Source organism: Lissotriton vulgaris, chromosome 1_2, assembly GCF_964263255.1.
Source record: "Lissotriton vulgaris chromosome 1_2, aLisVul1.2, whole genome shotgun sequence".
In the NCBI taxonomy this organism is placed as follows: domain Eukaryota; kingdom Metazoa; phylum Chordata; class Amphibia; order Caudata; family Salamandridae; genus Lissotriton; species Lissotriton vulgaris.
In genome coordinates, this window is record NC_141686.1 from 183,920,011 (window position 1) to 183,946,008 (window position 25,998).

The following is a 25,998-nucleotide window of genomic DNA, read 5'->3' on the forward strand; positions in this document are numbered from 1 at the left end:
CTAGAGATCATGAAAAGGGCAATGAGGGATGGTACTTTTCCCCTACAATGGAAAAGAGCGGTGGTTAAACCACTGTTAAAAAAGCCCAAATTAGACCCGGGGGTTCTAAAAAATTTCCGCCCCATTTTGCTGCTTCCAGACCCCCCAAAGATGCTGGAAATCCATCTCAACCAGCATCTTGCAGCCTTTCTGGAAACCTCTGGCCTTTTAGATCATTCGCAGCATGAATTTCGGAGAGAGCATAGTACTGAGTCGGCCCTTACCATTGTGCTTGATAACATCCGCACCAGAGTGGATAAGGGCCAGACTACCCTCCTCATCCTGGTAGATTTCATGGCTGCGTTTGATACCCTGTCTCCCTCAGTGTTAACATCCCGACTGAGGGAGATAGGGGTTGAGGGGCCCGCACTTAGTCTGCTGGCTTCTTTTCTCGGCCAGAGGGAACAAAGAGTCAAGCTGGGGGAGTTCCTATCTCCATCCCTCCCGGTGGATTGTGGGGTCCCTCAGGGGTCGGCATTAAGTCCGACCCTTTTCAACATCTATGTGACCCCACTTGCCAGGCTTATTAGATCTTATGGGATGGAGGTAGTCTCTTATGCCGACGACACGCAGATTTTGATGTCTCTCTCGCCCAACCTGTCATCTCGGCTGCCTCCAATTTTAGACAGTGGAGGCAGTGGCTCAATGGATGATTTGCAATTCATTGAAGCTCAATGGCGAGAAGACAGAGATTCTGGTGTTCGGAGGTAAGGAGGACATCTGGTCAACGGAATGGTGGCCCCCATCCCTGGGCTTGTGTCCTACACCCACTGCCCTGGCCAGGAACTTAGGAGTCATGATTGACCCTAGTCTGGGGATGGGTCAGCAAGTAAACAGGACCATCTCCACATGCTGGGGCATAATAAACATCTTGAGGAAGATAAAACATTATCTGTCCCCTCAAGCCAGAAAGCAAATTGCAATAGCATTAATAGGCTCAAGACTTGATTATTGTAATGCCTTATACTTAGGCATTAACAAGGGCCTTATAATGCGACTTCAAATGGTACAGAATGCCGCCGCGAAGTTTGTACTAGATCTACCTAAGCGGGCCTCTGCTACGGCTGCCAGAAAAACATTGCACTGGCTCCCGATAGAGGCCAGGATTTCTTTTAAGTCCCTATGTCTGATCTATGGGGCTTTGGCTACAAATAGATCTAGAGGCCTGAGGGACCTGTTGGTTCCCTATTCCCCTTCCAGAACTCTGCGCTCAGCCAACAAATCCCTGCTATCAATCCCCCGCGTTCGTAGAGCCAAGTGGGGTGACTGAGCCTTCTCAACTTTGGCTCCAAGGTTGTAGAATACTCTGCCAACTGAGATTAAATCCCTTCCCTCGAAGCATGCCTTTAGGAAGGCGCTCAAAACGTGGCTATTTGCCAAAGCCTACCCTTAGCTCTGGATTTGCCTTTTTTGATTTTTTGGTTAGGCACCTTGATGCCTTCGGGCTTAGTTGCACGTTTAAAAATTTCATTTCAATTCAATTCATCGTATTTGAAAGTATTGTGTGGTTTTAAAAGCACTGGCTGCTGCATTCCTTCCCTCCAGAAATGTATAGGCAACGATATAAATGTCAAGATAACTCTGGTGATTAATGTTCTTCTTAGAGAGTGATCAGGTTTAACTAGTGGAAGTTTTTACTCGTGGTAAGGTAGCTCAGAGGGTTAATATGCCTGCTGCAAAGAACTTGTACCATTTACATCAGAAAGCACATATAATACAGATAGGTCAGTGAGAGGCTTTTGTGACTTGTAGTTAAATTTATATTCCTAACATAGAACAGTGAGCTATTAATTGTTACCAAAGAGCTGCATAAAAACTGCAAGGCATAGATTAGAGCGTTATGATTTTATCCCGTCTTTCATTATCCTAATGTTGGAAAAAGGTTCTTTTGGATAGAAATCAATTCTGATTATCAAAAACAACCCCCAACCAGTTTTAAATTCAGAGTTTGTGCTTCTCCAGACCAAGCACTATGAAACCATACTGTCTACGAGAATGGATGGCATGACACCTTTGTTTTATGTAACATTTGGTATACACTAATCTAAATACCTATGATTGATTTTCTCTGTGTAGTGTGCATGATGTAAAGTGCTCTGACACCCTACACTAGTATGAGTGACAGTGGTACTATAAAAGGAATTAAACACATCTGGAGAGAAAGTGGTTATGGAGACTTGAAGGGCACTGTTAAAGGCTGGTAATGAGTAGGCCGTGTTTGCGAGATATTACCGCCCGAGCATGCAAACAGAGTTCGCGAACAGGAAAAAAGCATCTGGAACGGGCGGAACAAGCAATTCCGTGTGTTTGCAGAACTTTTGCGTGCTCGCGTGGATTTTTTACCATTTCGCAGAGCTTTGTGTAGCACGACTTCGCAAATTCCGCCCACCCCTAGTAATGAGCGAAGTTGTAACGGAGTTGGTTACTGGGGGGGCTACAACAAACATTGTTGCACAGGGTGCCAGCAGCGCTAAAACCGGCCCTGCATGTATTCCGCAAGTTTGCAAAGCGCTTCCAGCCCCTTGGCCTCTCAGGTGCTAGGTCTGTACCATAGAAATACATAAACATTTTTTTTTAAATGTGCCCATGCATGCTCAACATTGAGTGTTGTCGAAACCCATATTTCACATAGATGACACTATAAAATTGAACACGTGTGAGTGAAATTCTTCTGGTAAATTCGTACTGCACTTAGGTTCTTTGGTCCAATTTCCATCTCGTCAGCTAATTAGTCTGTAAGCACGACAATGCATTTAAACAGTACTTTAATTAACATTATCTCTATGAAAAACCCTTATTCTTATTGGAACAATGCAGAGAGCAGCTGCAAAACGACAGAGAAGTGTTTAACAAGTCCACGCATCTTTACTAATATCCCAGCATTTTATAGAACATAATTTAACATTTTTATATTTTGCATACAAAAAATCAATTAATAAGTTTGGTTATTAACCTACCTATTCTAATAGACATTCCCCACCTCGATAAAAGGTACATAAAGCTACTTTACATGTTAACTGTGTCCAAAATATCTGATATAAAAATGCTGATTGTGGCGTGTATATAGTCGAGGAAAGATGTATTGAGGTCATTGTGACAGGTACAATAATTGACCTCATTATTGTTCCTTAACACCCCCTGTCTAAACATGAAGTATGTTTAAATGTCCAGTTATCCTACCGTTTTATAGAACTGATGGCAGAACAGGAAGTTTTATGGAATGCAATATCACACTAACAGGCAAGGATCTGCTGATATTGATTTCTTGGGTTGTGGCAGCGAGGGCTGTCATCAGGTACAAATAGAATCTAGACCTCCGGACTCCCCAGCTAGCGTGGATGTTGTATCCTCTGTCCAATGTGCCTCTGCCCAAAAACACAACTCTCCGGGTCCGTCTACCTTGAGATTAAAAACTCGATCTGCCGGTAGTTCAAAAATGGGTGTTGAAGCCCCTGCAATAGTCTCTATAAGGAAGCGTGGAGATGCTCCTATAAACAAGAGGAAAGCTAAAATTCAGAAATGTAACAATATGTGGTAAGGAAAATTGACTAAAATTTTTGATAGCCCAGTTTCTGACCAGCGGAATGAACAAGTGCCAACGATCTTATCATCCCCGGACGTTGCAGGCTTAACGGAACTTGGAGAAGATTTCTGGGTCAAAATGGAAAAATCTTCACCAAGTCTTGTCTTCCCCTCCATGATAGACTTAATGCTTTCGAAATTAGACTTTCACGCCTAGAACAACTGTATGTAGCTGCTCCAGGGGAAGGGGTTGTTATAGAGCAATTGATGTAAACGCCACTATAGAAAGCCGCCAGGGCGTGCTAATGCAGCCTGCCACATTACCGTGCTGCCTGAAATGAATCATCCAGTCAGCACGACTCCCCAAAGTGTGCCGGTCGGGGACAATATAGTCCAATCTAGTGTAGTGTAGTTCCTATTTTCCCAATAGGCTCTGCACATTGGAATAACATAAACAGCAGTGTAGACGTAGGACTGAGGTCATCTGGGTCTCTACTGACTATGTTAAACCTAATTTAGGTTTGCGCCAGCTAGCTCAGAGGTCACTGGAAACTTTCTTGAATGAATAGGGAGGGATGAACTTCTCTGGCTCAGACAAGAAGGGATTCAGTTTCCGACAACCGCATAAACATGACAACTTTGCGCCCTCAGAATAAGAGTGTATCTCTAGAGTTTTGTGAAAACAATAGACAGCTATTTCGCTCAGTCAACCGTGCATACTTAGTTTCACCAGAGTGCAGAGAAATATAGAGACGGGCGTTTTCAATAAAAGGTGTTATTTATTGAGCAGGCTTCTTTCTCATGCAAGAGAAATGAATTGCCACAATTGCAATACTTATCATAAATTAAAGTGCGTACAGTAAAAGTAGTATTATGAAATAATACTTTAAAAGCATTGATATGGTTTCTTAGCCATATGATACCTTAAAATGGATAAAATGTATACATACATAAATACATTGACAAACGTACTCAACTGGTGCTTCTAACTAAGCCTACCCCGGTGTACCTGACCTAAGCCTATTTCTTGGGAAGGGATTAGTAAGTAGCAGTTTAAGTTAAGTGGTTTAAGATTATTTTGCCAAGAATCTGCATCAAGAATTCTCTTAAGGGTTTAGTCAGCTCCGTACCTTGGTAAGAGAATGTGGGAGGTCTGATATCTCTTTCCTCAGGACTCGATCTCCCAGCAACCCGCAAGGGTAGGCTGGAAACACTGGGGCTGGATTTTCTCGGCTGGAGAAAAAGACAACGTCTCTCTCAGTGTGTCAAATGGGAGGGGCGGCTTCCGTGGGCTTCTCGCATCAGCTGGGCTCTCGGGCAAGTAGATGGCCGCTCTGCTCCAAAGCACTGTGTGTTTGCTTAAGGCAACTGTTGGTATTTTATACCTGGAAGGTGCCAGGTTTGATGTAAGGTTGGACATAAGACGTCACTAAGAACTAACAGTTCTTTCTGGACTTCAGGAGTTCTTGTTCAAATCAAAACAAAAGAAGGGGGGATTTCCCGGGCTGCTGGAGGCTTGGTTTGTTTAAAGAACGTGATGTGCTTTCTAGGAGTCGATGGGAGTAGCTGTGCTGTGCTTTGGACTGCATGGGCTATTACTGAATATGGATCTGATTCTTATGCCTTTATCAGGATATTATTGATTATAACCTCACAAGGGCATACATCGGGAATATCGAATTAGGGTCCGAGATATAAACACGACACTAGTGAGAGTATTGCAAATAATAATTCAGAAAGGGACAGAGTAAATGTGAATGAGTGGGGCAGAGGGGCACTAAATTTGCAAGTTCCACCCAACAGGAGTACTACCCGTGATGTTCCAGTAACTGAACAAAAATGTTAAGATCTCCTCCCGAGTCTGTCCCATATGTAATAGTTCTTGTTGGGGTTTCAGCCCTGGAGCAGGGGAAAAGGAAGGATTATGGTAACCTTAAGAACAAATGCATCCATTGGCTGAACTCCAATAGGCCACTTCCCTCGCACACATCAAGTGAGATTCTTTTTGATCGACGTGTGGACTGGGAGGGGCCACGGGCAAAAAGTACAAGGGGAGACTGTGTAGTAATTAATTTTAGGAACAGTTGGGTGGTGGACTATATTTGTAACTGGGCCCCGGTCTGTCCTGGAACACAAATCCAATCTCTCCCCCTAACCTATTTCTATGTGACTACTATTGGTCCTAGAGGGGGACAGCCCTGGGGAGGCCTTTGATACTTTGGGCTCCAGGGTTCGGGTTGCACAAGTTGCCCGGATGGGAGGCAACACTTATATCTCTAGTAGTGACTTGTTTCCCTTGAGCAATAGATACAGTGTTCTAGACCAAATAGACTGACGTCTAACCAGTTGCCTACCCCACCCCTCCCCTGTTGCTGTGCAGGGCAGACCCGAAGCCCGAGTAGGCCCTAAGATATATGTGTGCTCCACCAATGTATCCAGTCCCCAGGGGGGGCAGCTAGCCAGGGAGGATTCAAGGTATGTGGCAGAGGGGGCAGTGGGATCAATACGGTTGATGTATGGCCTGGAACTTCTCAAATAACAACCCAGGAGGATGTTAGTTGTGCGGTTTCCCCGGTGGAAGTAGTTAGGAATTACGATAGGGAGATACAGGAGATGGGACCAAGCTCCAGTGGGAATATTACTGTGGACCCACCTGCCCGGGACGATTGATCCAATTTAGTGCAACCGGTAATTGAGGTGCGGGAGCCAAAAGAATCTATTAAAATTCTCTCCTAGAATGTGGCCGGGATCAAAAACAAACTGCCCAGACTCGGGAGCATTTGTGGAGAAAAGCGACATTTGTCTATTCCAGGAGACTTGGGTGCTGGAAGATATTCAGAGGAGAGGGTTTTCCACCTTCAGCATATTGGCAACTAGGAAGGGTAGAGGCAGACCCTCGGGGGGACTTAGTATCTGGGTGGGTATTCACCTGGGGACCAAGGCAGTACAGATCCCTACTGGCTCTCTTGATGTTCAGTGTATCCTCCTAACACTTCCAGAAAATAGACAAACTGCCCTAATAAACATTTACTCATGACCAACCCAGAGTGGGAAGGAGTCTGGAGCTATTGACCAACTTAGGCAGTTTATTTTAACCCTTGATCCAGCAGTCACCCTAATAGTGGGTGGCGATTTCAACTGTCAGTTCGAGACCCTTTCTAATGTAACCCATGATGGCCTAGATGATGAGGACAGCACTGGTATATCCCTGAACCTCAGATTTCGGTAGTTAGAGCTTGGTCCTCGCTGGTGCTCCAAATCAACTCCCTTACACTCTCGTCCTCTCTTAGAGCTTGTAATGGGAGGACAGATTCAGATAGACCTGGCCGAATGACCTTCATTAGAGAAGGTCAAAATTCCATTCTTGATTACATCCTGGTGGAATCTAGAATATGGGGCTTGGTCCTGGACTTCCAGATTCACTCTAGGAAAGGAAGTGACCATAACTCCTTGGTCATGACGCTGAAACCAGGGAGTCTGGCTTTGTCCAATACAGATTCTGATCCAAACTCATTAGATCCTCTACTTTTAATAACTAATAACAGGTGAAGAGTTAAATGGCCCCATATATTAGGATCCCCTAATAAACTTGCTGACTTATATCAAAGGGACTTGCCGCACTTAAGTGATAAGGGCGAGGTGGGGGTTGATGCCCCGCAACAAGAACCAGGGGTTAAGCCTTTACATATACATAAAAAGCTTACCCTGGAACTATCCGAAGTGTTTCATCCTGAAGGAAGATAATAGGTAAAACCTGTTTTGGCCCACCCATGGTACAACGCCAATTGCAGGAAAGATAAAAAGAATTTGATACTTGCAGCTAAAACACAGGATAAGACCAGGATAAAGCAATATCGGCTTTTGCATATGCAGGTCATTCAGCAGGAAAAGAAAGAGTGGGAGGCAGATAATTGGGAAGTCCTTAGAATTGCATTGAAGTCCAAAGATTCGAAATCTTTCTGGACAATTGTTAGTTGTGGGAGTAGGGCGGGCTTGCAACTGAACCAAACAAAGTCACGTCTGCTTGGGAAGCACACTTTGGGGCCATGTATGCCTCTTCGAGTGATGATGGCCCCGTATCGTCACTCCCATGCCTCCCCCATGAGCATCGACTGGAGGGGGCTGGGAGATTACACCCTTGGAGGTGGAAGCTGCAATTTCAAACCTGGTTCCTAACAAGGCGCCTGGTCTAGATAAGCTAACGGGGGACCTATTTCGGTCTGAACCAAAAATATGGGCTCCTTATTTACGTTTTCCTTGTTTCTGCCATACTAAAAGGTATGGATCCTCCAGACACCTGGCGTGGCGCTGAAATAGTCCCCATTTATAAAAAAGGCTGCCCCCTCAAACCATCTAATTATAGGCCCATTAGCCTGATAGACGTCACTCAAAACTGATGGGACGGATTATCCTAGACATAATACAGAGTTGGATGGAAGAAAATTTAATTTAAACCCCTTTTCAGGCTGGTTTTAGGTTGGGTACATTTACATTGGATCAATTTTTTAGACTCCAGGTTTTATACTGGAAAACAGTGAGTGTAGAGGGTGGCAGCCTCTACATAATTTTTGTTGACCTGCAGTCTGCGTTTGACCTGGTACCTAGGGACAAACTGTGGAATGTACTAAATGAACTCGGTCTACCACGCTATCTCTTGCATGTCTTAATGAGGCTCCACATTGGTACTTATGCGCAAGTTTGGTGTGGGAAGCACGGAGAACTGTCAGCTCGCTTCCCGGTGAACCAAGGGGTGCGCCAGGGATGCGTCTTGGCCCCCACTTTGTTCTGCCTGCACATTAATGGATTAGTCAACCACCTCCTTGGAGTCAAGGACATAGATGCCCCAAGGTTAGTTACAGGTCGGGTGCCCACATTGATGTTTGCTGACGACACTCTGTTGTTGTCCAGGACATCAACGGGCATCCAACGAACCTTGGATGGCTTCGCTGACTTCTGTGAATCAAGGGGTCTGGAGATAAACCTAGATAAAACTAAGTTTATGATTTTTAATCCCCCGAGGCAGACACGCCCGAACCCCATTTTGGGTGGAATCCCATTGGAGCAAGTTAAAACCTTTGAGTATTTGGGCATCACTTTGGGAGAACACCTGGAATGGGATTCGCCGTTGGTGAAGGCAGCACTTAAGCTGACAAAAGTGGTGGGGGGGGATCCAGACATTGCACAGAGAGTCTGAGTTTAAGCCAGCGGGTCCAGTTATTGAAATCTATAGTGTACAGGCTAGATAGGCCGCATTATATGGGGCCGAACTTTGGGTCACCAAAAACCTCTTAATCTAGTTAAGGTAGAACACGCATTTATGAGGAACATATTGGGTCGTCCAGTGAGTACTCTGCTTGTACCTCTACGCATGGACCTAGGCCTACTCCCCATTGAGGAGGTTATGCCACTATGCCCTTTAACATATTGGGAAAGACTATGGTCCGTGCCTGAACTTGTCTGCTATGAAAACGAATTTAGGGAAATCTGGGATGCATTGAAAGGGATGAAAATCCTGTGGTTGACCCACATAAAGGCAACTTGTATCAGGATTGGTCTATCAGAGCTTTGGGAAATTCCTGATGTAGCTTGTCCAGAGTTAACCAAAGCTGACTTGGTTTGCCACTACAGGAATTATAATTTAGCATCCCTCCATGCGAGTTCTGAGGGGCGAAGACTGACCACTGAGTTCCTCCAGGTTAAAGTAGATTACAAAAAGGGAGAATTTTTAGACCTGATATACCCCGCATCAGCTAGAAAACTATACATGCAATTTAGATTTGGTATGCTTCCGCTCAGAGTGTTCACCCTCAAATGGGACAGTAATAAGAGTATGGACTGCCCAGCTTGCGAATACCACCTGAAAAACGAAACTCAAGTCTTCTTTTTTTGCCCAGCGTATTGGCCTGCACGAAAATATTGGGTGTTACCAATCTGTAGAAATCTAGGTTTTCGTCAGTGTGCCCAAGCGTTTAGAATGTTAAAGTACGATACGCACCCCCCTATTATTTTCGCTGTCTCACGATTTTTGAATGGAATGTGGCATAGACACTAGAAATTGATTAATGTAGCTATTGACCAGTAGGAATTATTCTGCTTTCATTATAATGCAACCATTCGATAATTAATTCAATGTTTAATCAGGTTTTATGCTATTGCAATGAGCTATTGCTCTAATTTGTAAATATCTGTATTTTACTATCGTATTTTATGTGGAGTCCATGTTTATTATCTTAATCCTTGTAATGTATGTATTTTTACTATGACCTTTTATGGTCCGCTCTGACTGAAATAAAGTTATTGAATGAATGATATTACACTTCTGAATTCATGAAACGAAGTAACTGTACTGTTCCAACCTATTCAGCCGCCCTCATTCTGTTTTCATTGTTATTGTAACGTTTGTATAAAATAAAATAGTTTGTGTACTCTTGCTGTGTATTGATTGTATGTATGTTCTTATATAGCGCTCGATTTTACCCTTGGGCATCTCGGCGCTTGCCTTGGGAACCCATCCTGGTTTTTTCCCTGTGAGATCACCCTTGCTTGGCATCCCCAAGGTGAAAGCCAGGCATCCTGCCGCGGGGGGGGGCGTTGTGGAGATTAGGCAAGCTTTTTGCCCAGAGCTGCATAGTGTGACTTCGTGCTTAGAGTGGGCACCCAAGCGAGAATTATCGAGTCCGTGGACAATTGGGTTCAGGACCCTGCCGCGTCAGGAATCGAACCCTGGTCCCAGGTCTGACCTCAGCTTCAGGGTATGCCTCCTCTAACCAGCGAGCCACACTTCTCCACTTCAGGCATGGATGAGAGCCCCGGACTAGTGCTTGTCTAACCCTGGATATAAAATCGACATATTTTGCTGTGTTAGCTCCCTCTATTTTTTTTTTCTTGTGTTAAAGAATGTCTGTAATGGAATACGCACATGTTTCCCATTGACGTTTTGGGCCCAAATATTTGGTTTCATTTTGGCTTAGGCAAGGAAGCGTGTTTTCCAAATATCAATTGTTATGCCCATGAACATGACTTTTACACATTTTTGCCCAGGCCGAAATATTGAAAACACATACATTTTATTTTCCATGATGGTCCAGTGAGCCCCAGTTCCAAAGGATGGCAATGAAGTCTGCCACCCTTCCGTGGTGGGAAAATAGGCGCTACACATTGTGTAAAAGTAACGCATCTTACTTAATGTGTTTAGACTAAAGCCTATTACAGAAATAGAAGAAATACAATATGAAGCGCTATGTAAAGACACATTGGGGCATATTATCAAGGGGGTTTATCTCCACTTTTTTGGCTTTAAAAGCCAAGAAAGTGGAGATAATTTTATCTCCCTATTACCTAGCTGTCGTTAACACCAGTTAGCGACAGCTAGTAGAAGATAGCCTTGGGCCTCGCTTTGCATGTCAGTGATATTTATCACTAATGACATGCAACGTGGGCGTGCCAAGATGTTAGCGACTGGAAACAGTCGCTAACATCGCTATGTCCTATTACCAACTTTTGGAGATATTCGCGCTAAGCACGAATATCTCCATAAGCTAACACCTGCCCAGAGCAGTTCTTAGCCATGTTATCCAATGGTAGGTGGATAACATGGCTAAGAGCATTAGCTCAGTAATACATCAATATCGCTGACTTTTCAACGATATTCATGCATTTCGGCCGATTTTTATCGCTTAGGAGATAAACTTTGATATTAGCAAGGCTCCTAAGCGATAAAAATTGCCGCAGCTCGGCGATAAAAATATCGTCGCTAAACCAACATAGCGATAATTATCGCTAGTTGTTGGTAATATGCCCCATTATTGTCTAGCAAATTCCATAACTCAATTTCCCAGCCATAGAGTCCTTGTAGTGTAAAGTACACAATCAAAGTTATGAAATGTATTAGCATGCAAATGACACACGATTATACATTTCCAATTTTGTTATTTCAATTTTCTGCATTTCAAGCATTGCCCCTTGCCCTGACGCACTGTGTGCTATACTCTGTCACTTACTCTCTAACATAGAACGAGTGCCCGCCCTCTCTTTGGTGCTGCATGTTACTGATTTATTCCATGCCACGTCCTTTCAGAAGTTTACCCCGCACCGACCTTGCATTTTAATCACCTTCCCTTCTTGTGGCCCTCCCAGGGCCATGTTGTGACACTTCCCACCTCTCAGGCGCCTATTTTCGGGTGCTGGACAGAGGTGTCGGTGGTGCCAAGAGCCAGCGCCACACATTTCATCCGAACTTCCTGCACTGCCTCGGGCTCCTCTCCTGGAGCAGTGTGTCTACTCTCTATTCCAGCGGGTGTGTGCACTTTTACATAACTTTCAAGTTTTATCTTTTATTCTCTGTAATAATCAGTTTGATGAACAATTCTTTCTTGTTTCAAGAATAATATTTATTTCATATTCCCTTGTATATCATATTTCATTATCCTTTCTTCAGTGAATTTATATTTCATCTTAGTTTTATTTTACACCCAATGCATTTCGGGTCTGAAATACGACCCTTCCTCAGGGGTCTACAAGAGGAGAGAAACAGAGAACTTATGAGCTAGTCTCAAATATAAAGTAATAAGAAACATAGTCTAACGTCCTTTTAAAATTTCATACATTATCATCTCATTATATTCACATCAAGGGTTTACTTTCAAATGTGAATTATATTGTATTCATATCATAGGTTAACTTGCAAGTATACATAAACAGCGGTAATGTCAATACTTCTAATGGTGATTTCGATGTGGCGGTTGGCGTGCAAAAAAATCGGTTGTTTTATGTGCCAAAATGTACGTGAATTACATTGATATTTACTGAAAGTGAGAGGCCAAAATACAGAGATAATATAAAGCCCCAACTTAGTTCTAAAGATGCCCACTACAAAAAATGATCTAAATGCGGACATACCACTTACTTTAGTAGAAAACTATGTCATTGAGTGCACCGACGGATCTACAAATCATTTCAAGTCAAGTCTACTCTCTATTCCACAGACATGCTCAGCAGTTTACAATGTGCACTTCCATTGAGTTGTTACATTTTTTCAGAAAATATTAATTCAGAGGGATGGTGTTGAGCGGCTGGGAGCTCAGCAGTTCATAGCAGTACTTTGTCAATGCAGGAACCTTATGCAGTTCCCGGTAGAGCCTTGCTTTTGTTAAAAAAAATGTTATGTTGAAAAATGTATACAGCGCACGATTACCAGTGGTGTCTTGGTGCCAGCAAACTGAGAAGCAGACAGAAGCATTAGTCAGTGAAAAGCCAGGTCTTTATGGCTTTACAGAAAAGCATTAGGAAAGACAAACTTAACACAAAATCCAAACTTCTGTGAATACCAAAAGTAGTAAGTTCATTCTGTGAATGACAAAAGTAGTAAGTGCATTCTGTGAATACCAAAATAGTAGTAAGTTTAGGATTGAGTCTTAAGTTCATTCTGTGAATCGGGCCCTGAGTAACTACTGGTCAAGGTACACCTAGCACAAACACATTATGCATAAATCACCAATCGGGCCACTGTTATAAGCTCCTTACAGTAAGGATGACCAGTAACTACTGGCAAGATCACCTTACAGCATAACGCATTATGTCTGAACATAATCAGCAATGCACCATTACAAACATTTGCAGTACATAGAACAATCCTTACAGTGGTAACACATTATTATGTGTGGTTCTGGCAGCTGTCCTCTCTGTCCTATGAGGCAGCATCCAAAGTTCTGCATGGGGGCCCGTCCTGGGCAGACCTCAAAATGCCCCTATCCACACAAGACCTCTAAACTGGCCTGTAAAATAATGGAGGTGAGGGTGCCACTCACCTTTGTCTTTGTTCAGTAAACAAAAATACCCCTGTGTTGCAGCTACCCGCTTCGGCAATGCAGCTGTGCGAAAAACCCGGCTCTGACAGTGCCTTCCAAACCCCACTGACCAGGGATTCTCTTCTTTCGCTGGGCCACTCAGCAAAACAGGAAGGGTGCGAGGCCAGGAGCCTGCGAAGCTCCGTTCTGGCTCTTGGCTGCATGCCGAGCTCTCCTTAGCACTACGGGAGCCCCGCCCTGGACCAGGAAACCTCTGCCTGTCTTCTGCTTCAGCTGCACTTCCTCATGCTGGCTACAACTGCCTGACTTCTTCTCTTGGGCCCTGAATGCACTCGAATGAGGGGTAGGATCCCGCCCACCACAAGGCACAGCTCCGACCTGACTGAGGGGGATGCTCCACCCTTAGTCAGGCTGGCTTCGCATGACTTCCAGGTTGTAGTCTTCTCCGCTTCGCAAGCCCCGCCTGCAAAAATTCATAGACTTCAGCCTGTATTCTTGCTTTGGGGAGCGAAGTCTGCTGGGGTCTTCAGCTGCAGGAACCGTCCTCGGACCTGAGCGTGCCCACTTCGCCCGGGAGAGGGGCACCGTCATATGCTTCCCCAGGGCAGTAAGAATCAAAATAGGCAGCGCTCCACCTGCATCCTTCACCATTGTTCCTTTTGCACAAGCTCACGCCAGGAGCTTAATAGCACCAGGTCAGAAATCCCGGAGCGCTCCATGCCTTGGTTCAGGCCAAATGAAGTGCTTCACCTGCCTTCCACTTTGTAGTACAACCAGGGAGCAGGCAGCACTTTTCTTCAGGAACCTGTCAAGGGGAGAGCTGACACAGGCAGGCTAGCACACAGGGTTCCCTCAGCAGACCAACAGCCCCTTTAGCTGCCAAGCAGTGCAGCAGGTCAGTACCCAAGCAGTGGTTTCTCCAGGCCGCAAGTTCCCAGTCAGCACCAAGAAGCACACTTTACATGGGGTCACAGCCCCAATACTTATACCACATGTCTCCTTTGTTCTGCCATGGCACAGGGCTTGGGACCCAGTTCAAACCAGTTCTGGGGGGCACTTAACAAGTGCACAACTGTCCTCATTGACAGTGTAGGTCCTGACCCTAACACACCACAGAGGGCGGAGCTAGCTTTGTACAAGGCAGGCACATACCTAATACAGCCCAGGTGCTACTCCTTTCACTACTCCAAATGCAGATGGGCCTAATCAGCCTAACACTGACTCACCCAGCCACTCTGAAGCCACTGCACCTCCCCACACCCCAGCCCCTGTTTTCCAGAGACAGACATGCAATACATATCAGGCAGGCACAAAGACACATAGCACACAGAAATGCCAACTTCTAAAAGTGATATTTCTAAAATAGTGATAATAAATCCGCCCCCACCATTATGCAGCATTTATTACCATTATTCCAAACATACCAAACTTGATCACGCTGCTCCTTTCATATCAGGAATTACCAGTGAAACACATCTCAGTGAATCCCCAATGCATTCATATGAGAGGGCAGCCTCACAGGAGTGAGAAACCAAAATGGCTGTTTGTCACTACCAGGACATGCCACACAGTTAAGGCACATGTCCTACCTTTTACGTACAGCGCACCCTGTCCATTGGGCTAAGTTTTGGTCTACCTCAGGGTTGACTAATATGCAGTAAAAGAGGAGTCACAGATGTGGCAACCACTTTATGTGTCATGTCACAGGTGCAGTGAACTGCATTTGCAGGCCATGCAATGGCAGAGGCCTGAGGCAGGTTTGAAAGGCTACTTTGCTGCGTGGCGCAAGCAGCACTGCAAGCCCGCCAGTAGCATATAATTTACTGGCCCGGGTATATGACATACCACTTTACAGGGGACTGATAGGTAAATTAAATATGCCAAACAGGTGTAGACCAATCTTACTGCATTCACTATAGAAAGTAGGTGCACTTTAGACTAGACAGCAGTGATAAAGTGCCCAGAGTCCTAAAACTACCAACACCAGGTCAGATAAAATACCAGCAGGAAGGCAACAAGATCAGGGATGACCCTGGAAAAAAGGTCAAGTCTGACAAGGAGTTTGAATAGTGCCCATGTGAGGATTGGGAGTCAGTGGAGCTCTTTGAGGTGAGGGGTGATGTGAGTAATGTATGAGAGTCTGAAGGTGAGCCTAGCTGCCGAGTTTTGTATGATCTGGAGTCTTTTGGTCAGTTGAGAGTTAATCCCAGCATTGAGTGCTCTGCCATAATCTAGTTTTCTTCTGATGAGAGCTTGGTAGATGGTTCTGTGAGTGCTGTGAAGGGTCATTTGAACATCTTCTTGAGCATCTTGAGTGCATGGAATTTCGAGACAATGACTGTGTTCAATTGACTGGTCATGGTGAGTTGGTTGTTGATTACAATTCCGAGATTGTGTAGGTTGCCAGGAGGTGTTGGGGTGCAAGTTTGGCCTTCACCAGGTGGAGTCCCGGAGGGAGGTGTCATTCCCAAAGATTTCTACTTTCTTCTTCTCTGTGTTGAGCTTGAGGCATATGTTTTTCATCCATCTGGTGACATTAGTCATGCAGGCAGAAAATTTGGTCTGGGTGTCTGGCATCTTATCAGAGACGGAGAGTATGAGCTGGGGGTTGTCACCAGAAGATATGGTGCTGTTCCCGTGGGCATGGATGGAGCTGGTGAGTGGGGTCATGGAGAAGTAAACAGAATGGGGCTGAGTGAGGATCCTTGTGGAACTCCGCAGATGAGACTTGTGGCAACCAAGGTGAAGGGAGCCAGGCTGACGGACTTGGTGCAGTCTGTCAAGAAGAAGCAAATCTTGTGAAGTGTGAGACCTTGGATGGCAGCTTTGTGCAGTTGTTGGATAAGGATGGGATGGGAGAAGGTTGCGGGATGTGGTGTTACCTCTGTCTCTGATCATTCCAATGTAGTCCATGGTGGCGATGAGGGTAGTTCTATACAGTGGCTGGGCATGAATCGTGATTTAGTGGTGTTTAGGAGATGGCTATACGAGAGGTGGGAGGCTAAGCATTTGTTTCCTATTACTTTTTCCAGGCAGGGTTGCAAGATTATAGGCCAGTAGTTGGCTGGTTTATTCAGGTCTGCTTAAGGGATTCTTGAGGAGGGGAAGTAATGTGGCATGTTTCCAGGCATCCAATTAGGTGGCTTTGATGATTGGGGCATTCATGGGTCAGGGTGAGGCTTGCATGGTGTGGTCTAGTTCTTGATGAAGATGTGGTGAGGGCAGGGGTCCAAGGGTGCTCTGGAGTGTATGGACTGCATGATCTTTGCGATTTCCTGAGGGGTGAAGGTGAGCCATGCATTCAGGGTGGTCCTCTGGATGTTAGTAGAGATTGGTAGGAGGGCTTTAAAGCTGACATTTTTGGGTGGGGCTCAAAATGTTTGTAGATGCTGGTGACCTAGTTGCTGAAAAATAGGGACAGCTGGGTGCAAGGTCCTGAGAGGTGGTTGCACAGCTGAAGCTTGACACCAGAGAGGTGACGTTTTTCACTATTAGCAGAGATTTCCTCGACACTGTTGGTATTGTTGCCCATGCAGTCAGTATATGCAGAAAATTTGGCAGTTTTGATTTGCTGTTAGTAACGTCAGAGAATAGATTTGTAGCTGCTTTTATTGGTGTAATTTCAACTTTGTCTGTAAATACATTCACGCGAAATGTGATGGAGTATGGTGAACCTAAGATCTTCTGTGTGGAAGCTGCTTGCCATCTCGATCTCATATCTTTATTGACTTTGAGAGGAGTCAGCATATCTGTACAGCTGGTGATCTTGGCATTGAAGTTGAAGATAGATTTGGGGAGGCTGTTGTTGCATTTTGTTCCAGTTCCATAATGAAAATTTGGCGACAGTGTGTCTACGGTGGTGTGGGATAGGTTTGCTGAAACTTATGAGGGTAAGGTTGGACCAGGTGATCAATGTGAGCTTATCTACTATCATGTTGGCCAAGCTGGTGAAGATGGGGTCTAGTAGGTGTCCAGTGGCATTTGTGAGGTCTTCCACTCATGCAAGGGTGTGTACTTGGTGCAAGAAAAGCCAAAAGTATGAAATCATGGGAAATGACAGCAACAGTGCCACATCGTATTAAATATGGCGATGTCCTGATGTCTCCCTTTCACACAACATAGTGCGGCAACTTGATTTTGGTTCTGCTGCGTAATTTCAAACAAATCTGGCCAATAATGCACATGTACAGCAAAATGCTCTTCACATGTAGGGTGCATGTGTATATTAGCCACTTGTTCACCACCAGACAGGATCACTACATTGCGTATGTGCTAAAGAGCATGTACGTGTCCATTGACCAAACTGTAATAAACGTATGCAACAAGTAGCACAACATAGACCCCATCAACTGCTAGCATCACTCATGGGGATGGAGCGGGGACAGTTCAGTGGAAAGCAAGAAAGTGACAAAACAATGCATTTCTTGGTCACTGCTCGGAGAGAAGTAGCAAATACACTAGAGTCATAATGGCCATGGTCATGAAAGGCACTACCACTGATAGAGTCCGTAGTTCCAGGGCAAGAGCAGTGCCACTAGGGTAGATAGACAATAGCATGGCCAATAGCATGGTTGCTTTCTCGTGGGGCACTGGCAAATAGCAGTGCACCTCTGTTTCAGTTTATTTAGGATGTTGAAATGGGTTGGATCTTGCTGGCTTTGCCTCCCTCCACCCACTTCCTATTTTCATGCTGTCAAAACCTGCTCTCCTTCTTCAACTCTTCCTTCCAGCTCAGTAAGTGTAGTTTAGGGATCACATATTATGTCAAAGACCACTATCCATCTCAGTTATGCGTCACTATTTCCATGTCTTTTTACTCCCCATTCATGCTTCATTTTTCCCTATGTATTGCCTGCCTAGTCTGCCCATTTTCTTTTTCGGTTTTCTTCTCAGTCCCTCCCTGGATGCTCAATGTTTCTCGTTCTCTTAGGCCCATTGCTGGCAGTCCTTCAGATGGGTATGCAGTGTTTATCAGTCTACTCCTATTCCTTGTAATTATAGCCCTAGTTCTTCAAATGTGCAGTGCAGTGGGACCTTGTAGTTCAGTAGGCCTTACACCAATGAATAAGTTAATCAAATATTTAATTATTGAATAGGTAGATGTCAGCCTCAACTTCTACTTATAAAAGGTAAACATGCTTTTAGTTCATGTACATCAAAATACTAAAAATAATAATTCAAATGCACATAATAAAGATTAGGGACTAATCTAGCCTCTCCCAATTTGGAGATATGTGTAAGAAGGTCTCTCAGTGTTAATCTTTGTAAAGCCCTTCACAACAGTATTGGTCACAGAATCCTCAGTGTATTAATATTTTCTATTGCGTTTGTTGTGATGTTTACAGAGTAAACACGATTCCTATTATATTTTCCCTCAATGTGAAACCAATTCGTCTGAGTTTCAGTATGTAAAACTTCCTCCTGCAAAAACAATGTCTCTGCGTGTTATGAGCAACTGGACTTCTTCATGGGTGGGTGAACACAAGAGTTGCCAAATCATCTGCCAGCAAAGAAGATGAACAAAGGCTCAGAGCCCAAGACCCTGGGATCCCTTAGCTATTGGGTCCAATCAGAGCACCAAGTGAACATCTTTAGACGTGACCTTCGTGATAGTGAGCTCAAGACTTACTCACGAAGTTGATGTGCGTTAGAAACCCAGAACTCCATTAAATACACAATAAATAAGCAGTGCCAAACACTACTTGTTTTTTAAAAAGAAAATGCATCTTCATTCACAACAGCCAAAACCAAAACATAAAACTATACATGTTCACAAGGCAAACAAGACCACTACAGCCCATAATGAACATAAGTGTAATCATGTCTCCAGTGCTAAACCAGGTTAAGCTCTTCCCTTTTAAGTTCATCATTCACTTCTCTTTGCTTAACCCTCCTTTCTCAGTTGGCACTCCTCATTCCTTACTGCTTATCCATCATTTCTCATCCCTGAGTCCTTATGCCTTAATCCTCATGCCTCATCCCCCGGCAATGATCCCTCACTCATCACTCCTCGTTCCTGAGTTCCTAAGCCTCATTCCTCACACATCATCCCTAAACACTGCTCCCTCATCTATCACTCCTCATCCCTGAGTTCTTATGCCTTATTCCTTATGCCTCATCCATTAGCCCTGATCCCTCACTAATCACTCCTTATCCCTGAGTCCGTATGCCTCATTCCTCACACCTCATCCCTCAGCACTGATCCCTCACTCATTACTCCTCATCCATCACTCCTCATCCCTAGGGGCATATTACCAAGGCCATGCGATAATCATTGCAAATCGCGCTTAGCGCGATTTACATTTTTGCTGGATTGCATCGCTGTGTCAGCGATGTATCCTCAACGTTTTACTATCAGGCGATGTATTTCGATCCATAGAGGCCGAATAACAGGATTAGCGCATGAAATCCAGCAAGGATTTCACAGCTCTCATGAAATGCTTGATAATAGGGGAGTGTGGACCTAACCAGACGATCCATCTCCCATACAAAACATGCCCAAGTCAGGATCTAAGCAGACGTAAGAAACCGACGATAACCGCATTTAGCGTGGTTTTTAATATCGCTTTGCGGTTCCTTGGCCGCGTTGTTAATACCACAATGACGTGTTTGCGACCTTATAAATGTTGTTTGAAGAAGGAACGCCTACTTTGCATCTAATTAGCGATGTATATCGCTAAGATGTGAAGCGTTACGAAAATGTCAGCTAGCATGCACTAATGCATGTTAGCCCTGCATTGATGATTGTGCAATATAAAAAGCGCAGCATTTTCGGCGCTCTGTGCCGAAAAAGCGGCGATATGTGTGTTGATAATATGCTCCTGAGTGTTTGTACTGGAGCATGCTTGCAAGGCGGAGCTAAATACTTTCCCCAATCTGCTGCTCGATAAGACATACCTGGGGGGCATATTATCAAGAAACAGCGTTAAAATTATCGCCGTTTTAGCGGCAGAAAACTGCCGCTAAAGCGGCGATAATGGGCATGATAATATGCCCTTGAGAATTCCAATAGAAGCCCATGTTCTGGTGCCAACATGGGCTTCTATTGGAATGCTCTACGGCATATTATCAAGCCCATTATCGCCGCTTTAGCGGCAGTTTTCTGCCGCTAAAACGGTGATAATTTTAACGCCGTGCTTGATAATATGCCCCCCAAGTAACTTGGCTTAGACTTTGTGCAAACCGACAAAAAAACGAATGGGGCTTGTGAAATGATTGTTACCGCTGGGTTCGTTTAAAAGTCATGCATGCAGACACACAGTCTGATGGCCACACTCCCACAAAGAGGACAGACTTACCGTGCACACTGGGCTCTGCGCAGCTGACTTCGGAAGAGCTCAGCAATCGTTGGTCTGAGAACTCGCTTCCTCTTCAACTCTCACTGCTTTCTCCTATTTACCACCCTGAGCGGCACCGGAAATGACTTCCCACTTTGTAAATTGGTCAAGTTCCTGTTTCTGCAGCTGTAAAAAACCACAACAGATATGGCACACCCATGCAGCCAAGGGATGCAAGCCTTGTTCGAGGGTTATGGCTTTAATCTTGAGCGACTGAAGGTTAGAGTGACTATTGTCCAGCACTTCCTGCAATTCAAAATGACAATTGCATACAAACGCCTTATACTCTGTAGACTTCAAGCTGTAAACCTGCCGTGTGATGACCCTCTGCCATCTCCATTTCGCCTTCTGGAGACTGCGAGCTTTATACACCCCCTCTCTTGTTGAAGAAAATGTTCATTTAAGATTTTCCCAAATCACATAGGCATGCCCTTGATGTGCCACACAATACAAATGACACATAGGCGTTGACGTATGTCCAAAAAGCACCATTGCCCGGGGGCGTGAAAATGGACATGAGAGCACACAACGCTGGAGAAGGGTTTACAAAGACCATCATCAGTAAATGTCACCATGGTGAAAGGTGAACTTTCCGAGCATCAGCCTCCGGTTGTCCAGTACCACTACCCACATTTGAGAAAGGCCCGCATGTGCCTTCTTTCAAAAGGTGCCCTTCACCGCAACCTACTATCTTTGCAGGTCTTCTCTCAGATCTCCTCTTGTACCCACACCATCCAAGTCCGGGCGCATGCCTCGCCTACACTCCCTCAAAACGTCTGCTTTTGTGTCCTGGTCAATTCAAAGATTTGCCCTACTGCAGCTGACGCTCCCAGCAGTGTTTAACCTCCGCGTCTGGTTTCCCTTTGGTAGGTAAGCCATCGGCTACCAAAATTCATGGCCGCAACTCACTGCGGGGCAGATTTAGAATTACTGGCGCAGCCCTGCATATCGGCAGGGATGCACCAGTAATTGTGTGTCACAGCTCCGCCACCATGGGGAGCACCATGGGGCAAAAATGGCACAGATGCGTCACGCATCTGCGCCGTAAAAAGCGGCGCATTGCTGGAGTTGCGTCGCAAGCGCGACGCAGCTCCAGCAATGATCAAGAAGGCGCAGGGTTTTGACATAGCATGCGCCCAAAAGTGACTGAGTGAAATCTTGTAGATTTCACCCAGCCACTTTTGGGAGGCGTTCCTGCGCCAGAACGCCTCCCCCTGCGATGGTACGCCTCTTCTGGCGCAGGGCTTTACAACGTGACGCATCTGGGAGATGCACCACATTGTAAATACCCGGCACCATGGTGCATCTTTTGTGCCGCCACTGCGTCACAAAAGTGATGCAACGGCGGCATAATAGCGGCGCAAGGGGCTTGTAAATCTGCCCCTGCGCTTTTAGACTCCACGCATACAATTGGATATATGTCATAGTTACAGATCGTAGTATTAATAGCCATACTGCTGAGCCTGGGATCATTGACTTCACTCAGTCGTCAATAGGTTTAGCACTGGTACTGACCACCATTTTAGTGGTCACCATTTCTCCTATTCCTCTAAACCTCGCACAACATCTCTTGCAAACATGCTCCCATACATCACTCTTGACTCGTAACATTCAGTCTTGTGTCACAAGGATGCCAAACAATACGTCACTGGAAGCCTCTAGAGATTTAACCAACCAAACAGAGCGATGAAGAATTGCCTTGAAAGGATGAGGATCTAATGAACCCACAGTACTAAACATCACAGTTAAACATTGAACATGTGTGGGGTCCAATATGAGTCGGTTTAGAGAAGCATAATAAGAGAATTGCAATGTTTGGACTAACCCAAAGGGAATATGAAGACGTACTCTGAGGGCACTGACTTTAGAACTGCAGCATTATGTACAATATTGGTAGGTCAAGAGTTTACATTCCAGGGTTGATAAATGGAGTATCACTGTGTAGGGAAGTAATATCAACTGTTTACTTCCTTGCAAAACTGCATGGGCCCGATTCACAGAATTAATTTAAGACTTAATCCCAAACTTACTACTATTTTGGTATTCACAGAATGCACTTACTACTTTTGGCATTCACAGAATGAATTTATTAATTTTGGTATTCACAGAAGTTAGGATTTTGTCTAAAGTCTGTCTTAAGTTTGTCTTAAGACAAACTTAAGACAAAATCCTAACTTCTGTGAATACCAAAAGTAGTAAGTGCATTCTGTGAATTCCAAAAGTAGTAAGTGCATTCTGTGAATACCAAAATAGTAGTAAGTTTGGGATTAAGTCTTAAATTCATTCTGTGAATCGGGCCGCATGTGCCAAATATCAAAACAAGGAATTACTATGGACTGCCTGTACTGGAAGAACCTAGGGCCCGATTCACAGAATGAACTAAAGACTCAATCCTAAACTTACTACTATTTTGGTATTCACAGAATGCACTTACTACTTTTGGCATTCACAGAATGAATTTACTACTTTTGGTATTCACAGAAGTTAGGATTTTGTCTTAAGTTTGTCTTAAGACAGACTTAAGACAGACTTTTTTATTTTTTTTATTTTTTATTGTCCTTATTAGCCATATAGTCGATCCAAATGTGCTCCTAGCCGCAAAACACGAGACCCGACCCCCCTGTAGCACCGAGAGGCCTAGTACTAAGCTCCCAGTACCCAGAGAGTCAGACCCGATGTCTCCAGCAAATCTTGGACGGACACTCTCCCTTCGGGCCGGGTTCGGCCAGTTGTCCAATGACTGTACGGCTTGGGGTGCCTCCCTTTGGACAAGGAGATTTTAGGCCTAATCATCGGACCCGGGGAAAAAAAATAAAAATTAAAAAAAACCCGGGTTCACTAACTGTCCCTTCTCCAATTTTCAAAAGATCCCAAAATCTCAAAGATCGGGGGCTACATGTTCTAGATAGGTCGACCTTCGATGCTGCATATAGTGAAGACAGCCACTCTACGTGCGTTGGAGGATTTGTGTTGACCCAGTTTTTGCAGATTTCTCTTCTTGCTAGTAAGATGGCATAGAATAAGAACTCTCTCTCTAATCCCTTGATGTTATTATTTAGGCCGAAGATGATTAAAGACCATGAGCACGGGATAGATGATCTGAGGATAGATTCGAGTGTTGTCCTGACTTCTTGCCAAAAGGTGGCGATGTTTGAGCACTCACAAAACATATGAAGAACTCTAGGCTGCTGGGAAGGAGCATTTGCTACAACACTTCCCGGGTTGGAATTTCGAAAGCTTTTTGAGGGAGTAATACGCTCTGTGAAGCGTGAAGAAGTGGTTACGCCTCAACCATGCTGGCTTGATTATTTTATAGAGGAGGGTAAAAGATTCCTCCCATATGTCCTCCATATGTAGTTCTCTCTCTGCACCCCAGAGTTTTTCCGGGAGGTTGAGGTCACGCTCTCCATCCTCTATGATGTGCCAGTAGAAGAGTGCGACTTCCTTTCTTCCCGCAGGTCTCTCCACTAGGGTGTTTTCTAGAGGACTATATTCTCCCATCATTGCTTTCTTCTTTGTTTGAGTCCGAAGCCAGCTGGCCAGTTGTAAGTATACTATCCAAGAGAGTGATGATGTTACCCTAAGCTTGAAAGTATCCCATTCCATAATTGATCCTTCTACCAGCAGTTCCCCCCACTGTGTTATACCTGCATCTAGTAGGACTCTTTTAACTGCGTTGGCTTCTTGTGATGATAGCCCAGGTAAGTCCCAAATCGGAGCATGTTTGGATAGATATCCTATCCCAGCCTTGGATTAAATTTGAGACCATTTTTTTATAGTGGCCGGTAGTGACTTTAGTCTAATTTTTTTAAAGAACTTCTGGTGGCCGAACTTGAAGAGGAAAACGTTCACTGGAAGGTCCGAACCCAATAACATTCCCTTATACATAAGCCCATTTGCATTTTCCCAGGGGATCTTGAGTAGCATCCTGGAATGGGACAAATGAAATGCCGAAGCGTAGTATTCCAGGTCTGGCAATGCGAGCCCCCCTTTTTCTCTTCTCCTTCTCAGTTTTTTCCAGGCCAGTCTGCTGGATTTATATCCCCAAATAAATGAGTTAATGTTTTGCTGACATTTTGCAAGCTGTTTGGTATCAAAAGTTAGCGGGATGGAGTTGAAAATGAATGTAAATTTTGGGAGAATACTCATTTTTATCAGGCTGGTTCTCCTGTAGATGGTAAGCGGGAGAAAGGACCAAGCTTTCATCAAGGATTGGGATTCGCGGGAGATCCGGGCTAAGTTGTTTTGAGCCAGTTGTTCTAAGTCTTTAGTTATTGTAAATCCCAGGTACCTCATGGAAGATTTTACCGGGAGTTGAAGATTATGAATATTCCAAACCATAATTTCCGTTTTCCCTGCATTTATTTCATATCCCGAGAATTTTCCAATATCCTCCGCTTTCTTAATAATTATAGGGAATGCCAACTCAGGATCGGTTGTATAAATGAGTATATCATCGGCATAGAGTCCGACTTTCTTATTCCAGTCCGAAAAAGTGAAGTGTGGAATATTAGTATCCTCCCTGATAGACTGTGCAAATGGTTCTACGTATAAATTAAAAAGGAGGGGGGATAGGGGACAACCCTGCCTAGTTCCTCGGCTAATTTTAAAAGGAGTTGTTCGCGTACCATTTATTAGTATGGATGCTCTGGGGTTGTTGTATAATAAGCCTATAACCCTACAAAATTTGGGACCAAGCTGGAATTTTTTCATTATTATATTTAAGTATGCCCAATGAAGTATGCAAGATGCTGTAACACACACACAGTACTTTAAACTTCAGCCTCTCTCTGACCGGAAGCCAGTGGAGCGAAATTAGGGCATTCTTTGTCAATGCTCTTCTGGGTAGCATGAGGATCAGACTCGCTGCTGCATTCTGCACACTTTGGAGCCTGTTTAGGCATGCCTCTGTCGCTCCCAGGTACAGAGCATTGCCATAGTCCAGGTGGGAAGTCACAAGGGCATGCACCACAGTTTTCCTAGCAGAAATGGGCAGCAAGTCCAAAGTCTTACGAAGGTCTTTCAGGACCCCAAAGCAGGTCCCTGCCACTCGTCTGGATTGATCCTCAAAAACAAGTTTGTGGTCCAACCAAACACCAAGATTCTTTACTAGTTTACTTGGAATGGGGGTGGGGCCTAGGGTCTGGGGCCACCATGCCGACGACCAGACAGATGGTGCCCGACCAGCCAGCAGCACCTCAGTCTTGTTACCGTTCAGCTTAAATGGTTTAGTTTAAGTACAGTCTGTGACCTGTCCTTTGTTTCTGTCCTAAGTGTTGATTTGTGGGTTATTT

The 25,998-nt window shown here is 44.6% G+C and overlaps 1 protein-coding gene across 2 annotated transcripts in view; it reads right to left on the minus strand.

Annotated features, from left to right (window-relative positions):
* Nucleotides 1-20,737, minus strand: part of LOC147734857 (galactose-specific lectin nattectin-like) — a 124,656-nt gene extending 103,919 nt beyond the window's left edge. The window contains exon 1 of one of the 2 annotated variants that reach the window (XM_086953081.1): nucleotides 20,666-20,737. The gene's annotated coding sequence lies outside the window, so the exon portion shown is untranslated. Of the gene's footprint in view, nucleotides 1-13,367; nucleotides 13,664-20,665 lie in introns of those variants that run through there. The other variant, XM_086953082.1, reaches the window with a different exon arrangement.
* Between the last annotated feature and the right edge of the window lie 5,261 nt (nucleotides 20,738-25,998).